A 7,777-nucleotide genomic window follows, 5' to 3' on the forward strand; every position below is an offset into this window, starting at 1 on the left:
TTGAGCAGGTCAGAAATGCATTTTGGTCCTAAACCATTCAAAACTTTATAAACCAGCAGCAGTATTTTGAAATCTATTCTTTGACAGACAGGAAGCCAGTGTAAAGACTTCAGAACTGGAGCGATGTGATCCACTTTCTTAGTGTTAGTGAGGACTCGAGCAGCGGAGTTCTGAATCAGCTGCAGCTTTCTAATAGATTTTTTAGTGAGACCTGTGAAGACACCATTACAGTAGTCCAGTCTACTGAAGATAAAAGCATGGACAAGTTTTTCCATTCAGATCTTTAATGCAATGGAGAAGCCATAAAAAGCTATATTTGTTTACATAAAATGTGTTTTACTTTACTCATCTTTAGCGATTCCCTGATATATAATTGCATATTCTATAAATCCACTGCCATTTCCGACATAAAATGAAAAATATTCTGGCATTATGTATTGATCTTGTTACATGCTAAAGATGTGTGTAAAGAAAATCATTGAGTGTAACCATAAGCCTTTTTTTTGCCAAGGTTTGTAGAAGTAATTGGTTTTAATTCAGACACGATTTATTTTTTAGTAAGGAAGGTACGATTAAAATTATTTTGTTGCTATTTATTTTCTTTACCCGAGATATTTCTCATTCTTATTTCAAGTGTTAATTCTAAGAATAATTGTTATTCAAAGTGTGCATGCATTGTAGCTACTTGTAGCAAGTGAAACAATTATTGTTATTTGAATGCCAATGCTCCAGCGCCAATCAGAAACAGGGCGACATAAAGCATGGGTGACTTTAAGTAGCGACCTCTAATCTAGCTTTGAATCTAACACGGACAATGTGTGTGCCAATAGCAGCATCGTAAATACATGGACTCGGACAGAATTTAATCAGCAAACTGCAGGGAAGAGAGTCTAACACGCATACACACACACATAGTTTCCAAGTTCTCAGGTTGAGAGAATGTAAATAAGCCAGTGGCTTGATGCTGTATCAGTGGTAACAAGGCTCTGTCTGTGAGCCTTTAAACAGTCCCTCTGGGGCCCTAAAGCTGGACTCCGTTAAGATGGGACTGTGATGTCTGTGGGGGCGGCAGTTGAGAAGTCTGGCCTGTGCTGATTGGCTCAGTCCCCAGTGAAGGGATGTGACATGACAGAGTGCTCAATTAGCCATCTGGTCGCCCACGGCAACGGTCACAAAGTGGCCTCCGACAAGCAGTGGACAGTGGGGTAATCAGAGACACATGCATATACACACACAGGCAGTGAAGCCGTATATAATAGACGATAACACCAATGTCGAACATATGCAATGCAAGCAGAGATAACACTTGGAGTCAGCGAAATAGAAAAGAGGCTAGAGGACGAGTGAGAAAACATGTACATCTATATTAGTATAGATTAATCAGAATACTTTATCCATCTTAAAAGAAAGAGTCAAAAAATGATATATAAACATAAGAACAATTTAAAGATACGTATATAGGCATAATTAAAGAGCAAAACGTCCAATACAAAATAAAATGTAATTAACATTAGATGTTTAATTCACATTTCTAGAAAATGTAAATAAATAGTCATACAAAGATAAGAAGTTAAAAAGAAGGAATGTGCAATACAATGTATACTAAAAAAACTAAGAAAGTAAGAATATTAGTATTAATAGGAAATGTCCTGTATATTGGAGTGCAGATGAACCTCATTTATTAAAGGTGGGGTAGGTAAGTTTCAGAAACCGGCTCAAGATACACTTTTTGTTATATTCCATGGAATGCTCATAACATCCAGATAGCAATGAATATCTTACTGGAAGTGCTTTGACAAAAAATCCATAAAAAAATGTCATCTGTGGAACCCGTAATACTGTAAAAACTACAACCAATCCGTTTAGCCGATTGGATTGCCGCCCTGTCTGTCAGCCTTCCATCTCGTGCACGCACAAATGTATCTCGTGCCCTCATTGGGCGTGCCCTCATTGGGCGTGCATTGCAGCAGTACTTCAATGACTCGCCAGCAACAGGTCAGGCGGCCACTTTCACCATGGCAGAGTTAGGTTCAACATCGTCTACTGGTCGCAAAAGAAAAAATGTAACGGAGCAAATTAAGAACAAAAAGAAAGTGGAAACTAGGAGAAGTCAAACCAGAGTCAATATCGGGGTTGCTTTGGCTGTGTAGTATTGCTAACCTAGATGTGTTTAGCTTGTCCTGATATGTAACGTTACTGCAGCCTGCTCTCGCGGAGGAGGTGCTCTGTAAGGAAGTCTGAAGGAAGGGGCGGATTCTTTTTCGCTGTGTACTTTCAAATTTTAGTGCACTCGAGCCGGTTTCTGAAACTTACCTACCCCACCTTTAATTGGGGCGTTTCTCACACACACACACACACACACACACACACACACACACACACACACACACACACACACACACACACACACACACACACACACACACACACACACACACACACAAAGCCTCCTTCATTAGAAAAACTTCACAAACACTGAGTACTGCTTGTGACCCTTTGACTCTCCAACAGCCCATTTTATGCTTCGTATAAAAACAACAACGTCACCAATCACTGAAGAAACAGGCACAGCCGTAGCTATGTTGCTAACAGCGGGGTGGGATGGAGACCCAAGATGAAACAGGGCCTGTGATTTAATGTTCGTCTTTGAACGTGTGTTGTTGTTCCTGTTTTTATTATCCACACAGAAAGCCTGCTGGATACATTTTTAAAGTGGCGCGAGATTCGAGGCGTCAGGGATGCTAGGGTGGCAACAATAAAACTTCTTTGCCTCCAAATCCACCGTGTGTCATTTAAGGAGAAGCGGAATGATGTCGACACAGTGAGAGGCACTGCTGCTTAGCTTGGGGTTTTGCAGTGCAGAGGCCTCCTGGGTGGAGTGGAGAGCCGCCAGAAAACACAATGTACATATTTGCATTGCTTTGTTTACAGTTTAGGCATTAGCTGATGCTTTACCCGGAGATTTACAGTCAAATAGCTGGCAGGGGTTCACTGTCTGGCTGCAAAACACACAAGCAGGCACCAAATTGAAACCTTAAAGCCACTATGTGTAGTATGTTTATGAGTTTAGCATAGTACACATTATGGAATACGCTTTTGTTTGAAGCAAGTAGTGCAATGGGAAGCGCAAAGGCATGATATTCTATATGTAGTTGCTTTAAAGCTGCAGTATTTCATGTTAATATGAAAAATGGGGCAAATGAAAGTAGAAAGTGAAATGGGTCACTTGTAGTGGCAAACAGTTATGACCACCCCCTGCAGTTCGCTTTCAGTATACGAGCGTTTCAGCCCGATTTAGTTTCATTTTGGGGCTCGCAAATGTTATGTTTTGGTTCTGTCTTAGCGCTCTCATCAGCCTGGTCTTTTCCAACGACAGTGAGGGCTGCTGTTAGCTTAAATTGCAGACCCCACATTCATTCATTCACCTTAGTATGGATGTGTCTGATAAACATCCGTGCTTATATGAATACAAAACTATAAACCTAATATGTTTAGTCATTAACTAACATTTTGTCAAGTTTACCGGTGTATGGCGATTTTCAAAAAAGGACTTGGAAGGGTATTTTGTGTAAACTGATCCAGCATGGCAGAGCATTGGCAGCAGAGCCAAGTGGCAGGTGGAGTTCAGTTGTTAATGTTACCCACCTGCAGCGTTTAAGAATCCATTACCAACTTGTCTTTCCGGTCAGACAGGGACCAGTGGCACCAACACAGAGTGACACATCCAAGGGTCGAGACTTCTCTTGTTGGTTAATAAACTGCTCGTTTGCCAAAATAGTCTCCTGAGTAATCCATTTAGGCTACAGACCTTGACGGACAGCAATGCTGGCGAAGCCATCAGTTTATAGTCTGTAGCTAATAAATTAGCCATCAAGATGTTGGGAATTGACACATTTTGGAATTTATGAAGCCCACTTTGGTATTTACCATATAAGACGGTCAAAACCCCTTTTATCTTTCCAACAGGCCCTTAAATACAACCTTTTCAAGCGTATTGTTATTATTATTCAAATCAATTATATTAACATTCTTAGACCATCAGCTGATGCTAACGTCCAATATTACTTACGATTTAGTGCAAAGACACTGATTAATTAGCGGACTTTCAAACCTAATAGTCTCCATTTATATATGTGTTTGCCTAGAAACTAGAAATTAGCATTCAAGAAGTGGCATCAGCGCAGATCAAAGAACATTATCCACAGAATTGGGTGTCTGTTTTCATATCCATCTCTACGTTCAAACTGCAAAGTGACAAGTTAGCAACTGGTGACAGCTCAGTTAGACATGAGTTATGCCAAAATAAATTATTGTAAAAATATTCAATGTTGGCAGTGTGTTTTCAACTTTCATTTTCAGTGTTTAAAATAGTTTTAATCAAACTTGATGCTACAACTATTTTAATGTTTATCCATGTGGCTTATGCAGCCTCTTGGGAGTAGCATATGGGAGCTCACTTGACATGAAAAATGATAAAGGAACCTGAAGATACACAAGAAACCACCTGAGTGGAAGCCTTTGGCTATAAGAGATACATCCATCATTGAAACTGCCCTTAGGGGTTTCCAAAAGGCGAAGGCACTCTGCCTTGGGGAGCTGCTGTTGGCTTTTTTGTGAAATCTGGGATGGGGATATGTAAATGAACATGCTCCTGTGGTATCCCAGGGTGTTTTTGAACGAGCAGGGGTAGGCGGGACGATGAGGGCCGCCGAGACCAACATGGATGCACTCACATGTAGGCCGTGGAGAAGGAGCTAATGAAGTGGCAATGCCGTCAGGAAATGACCTGATGCCGAAGATACAAAAGCTGTGGAGGGAAGGGGGTTCTGGGAGACGCAGGCTTTGCTTTGAAACACTATATCCAGGGGAAATGCAGGGTTTTCCCATTTTAAATTCTCTACAAAATTGGAGCACCGTTCACACTGTGAAGGGGACGCAGCTGCAAGGTTTTCTGCACACTAAGAGATGTTCCAATTTAGACTTCTGTTGTTAAGAGTGAGAATTGTTCAGCGTGTCTGACGATTGTTTATTGCCGGCTTATCCCTGTCTCACAGCGGGGGTTCAGTGAATTTGGTGAAGAAGCATGTTTGCCGTCATTACTTTCTGGTTTAGAGCACCATGCGGGGGTTAGATGAAGGCCTGAAGTGCATGCTTGTTGTGGATGTCTGCTTGATAAGGTAAAAACTAAAGGAAATCTAAGCAAACAGTCACAACAGGTGCGCATAATGCCATGACAGCAGCAGACAAATGAAATACTTCTTTGTCCTCGTGTCCTCGTGTTTGTGGAAATGTAACCCAAGGCTGAGGTCTCTTAAACTCCATAAACAAACTCTACACTCTGTTTTGTCATCGATATTGGCTCCTATGTGGCTCCATTTATTCTTATCTCTATCTTCCCTCTGTCAACAGCACGCCACACAGAAGGGATGGTGTCATATGGGTATTGAATTGTTCCCACTTTCTGCAAGATAAAACAACGGCAAATAGGTCAATTTTTTGTTTAATCAAAATTTGTCGCAAGTCTTTTTTTTTACTGCAACTCTAGAGGCTGCAGGCACAAAGACAATGGAACACTTAGCTTTGTGTGATGCGACAATGCGTCCGGCAGTAGCAAAAAGTCAAATGGGGAATTCGGACAGTGTTTTGTGTGGAGCCTTAATCTTTCAGCACACCATTATAATCTATTTATTCACAAAAAAATGCGTAATAGAAAATAAAAATGTTTTTCTTTAAATATTTTTCGTATTTTTTTACAATCATCTTTTCAAGCCTGCTAATGAATAATGGATGGTCACAACCGTAGAGTATTATTGAAAGAACAAACATGATACTTCATCATGTCACACACGAAAGTAGGTCATGTGAAGTGAAACAAAGCTGCAGAGTTTTTCAGGGGATTGCAAAATATTTCCCACTGAGGAAAATGATAATGATTGAACCAAGTTATGGGCATTTAGCTTTATTTTGACTTCAGCTACACGGATAAAGTACATGTGTGCAGAAGTGTCAAAGGAATTCTCCAACAAAGATCTAAAACCTGGCGACAGTGGCTGTATGTTTTCTGTGTTGTTAGGAGGTGGGATCTTTAAGGTAAACAAGATACAAGATTTAATGGTGGGTCTGACCCTGGGTGAATATCATGTGTCACTTGTAGGAGTATCTTCCTTGTGGTCACTCGGCCATGCAGTCCCAACTTGACTGACGGTTGACCCTGAGGCAAGATCTCCATCTCAGCCAGCAGTGTAAATCTGTCAGAGGGGTATTTGAGTTATGGCTAACCTCCCTGACCTGTGTCCTTACGCCTACAGTAGTTGGTGAATTTAGTTGGGCATCCATTTCTATAGGAAGAGCTCCACATTTCTGTTTGTTAATGATAACCCCCACAACTTTTTTCCATATAACGAGCATATAGAAACATCCTTTACTGTATACTTCACATTTCAGATGGACAATACCACACGGGGGAATGTGTGTATGTATCTGCATGTGTGTCTCCAAGTAATGGCCATCACCAAAGGCGACCAGGTGACCCATGCTAGCAATTAGGAGTCCCTAACAGGCTCGGTGGCTGGCGAGTGTGCACAGACGCGGTGCATACATTATGTAAAATACAGTCCCTAAGAAATCTCCCCTCGGCCCCAGCCACCGCACCCCGCCCCCCCCGCCTCCCTCCGCTCCTTTAATCTAACACATTCCTATCATCAGCCCGGTGAGCAACAGCACAAACAAAACACACCCGTCTCCACATCTGTGCTGAGCCTCCGATGGTGGGTAACACAAAGGGGGAAAGTAGCAAGGGGAAAAGGAAGGGAGCGATTACTTTTTTCCCTTAAAACTCACCAGCTTTAAATGTGTGTGCCTTCATTTCCTATTCATGGGAGAGAAGATCTCCCACTGTGCTTTTATAAATGTGGCGGCACAATGGTGGGCTTGAGCTTTGAACATGATTGGCTTGTTAAAGTATAAAGACAATAGGCTGAGTTTATGTGGCGCCGAGGGTTGTAAAAGTCCAACTCGCACACCGGGTTTAAAGGCTTCTTTTTTTTCATAGGTTTATGCGTCAGCACCTTTTTCAGGTCTGTCTGGGAGAATATAGGAGTTATTTTGTTTTAAATCGCTACTTGGTGTACTCTAGCATCTGGAACTGGGTTGGATCAGTCGTCGAACATGGCCTGAGGAGGATAACTACAATGTGATCTCATAGTTCCCTCACTAGAGCACTATGACATACAGTGGACCGGAAAGGTATTTCTGACCACCTTTTATAAAACAAATGTGCTGAAGAGCTTACCGCAGCTAGGTGTACACACTGTCAGCTCTAAGGAAGTCTTTCTCAGTTGGGAAAATGTATTACAGGCCAGAATCACCTAAAATTGTACCCAGATCTACACAAATGTGTTACCTAGATTGGTTTCAAAACCTCGAAAAAGTTGACAGGTGTCCAACCCTGCATTTATGAAGCCATGAAGTATATCATTTTCTACAGAAAGTACATTTTCGCCGTTCCAGCACAAGCTGGAACGGCGGTAAAGCCAGCGCCATGGAGGACTGCTGTGTCTCGAGCACTGACAACTACGCTGTAGCTCTTTTGCATCAGAAAATAAAGCCTTTGAATCTTGGAGGTTTTCAACCAACTTACTGTGTTATCCAGGGTTTCCGTTCGCCGGTAATTACCGGTTTTTAGCTGTTCAAATGTTGTAAAAACCGGTAAATTCAAAACCTGCCGGTCAAAATGTCCGATGCTCCGATCGATTGGCCGCCGATCATTATCGGCCGA

At 41.8% G+C, this 7,777-nt stretch overlaps 1 protein-coding gene across 1 annotated transcript in view; it reads right to left on the reverse strand.

Annotated features, from left to right (window-relative positions):
• Nucleotides 1-7,777, reverse strand: part of arap2 (ArfGAP with RhoGAP domain, ankyrin repeat and PH domain 2) — a 110,645-nt gene that overhangs the window by 37,458 nt on the left and 65,410 nt on the right. The window lies entirely within an intron of this gene.

Source organism: Notothenia coriiceps, unplaced genomic scaffold (genome assembly GCF_000735185.1).
Source record: "Notothenia coriiceps isolate Sejong01 unplaced genomic scaffold, NC01 NC01_scaffold00026613, whole genome shotgun sequence".
Lineage (NCBI taxonomy): Eukaryota > Metazoa > Chordata > Actinopteri > Perciformes > Nototheniidae > Notothenia > Notothenia coriiceps.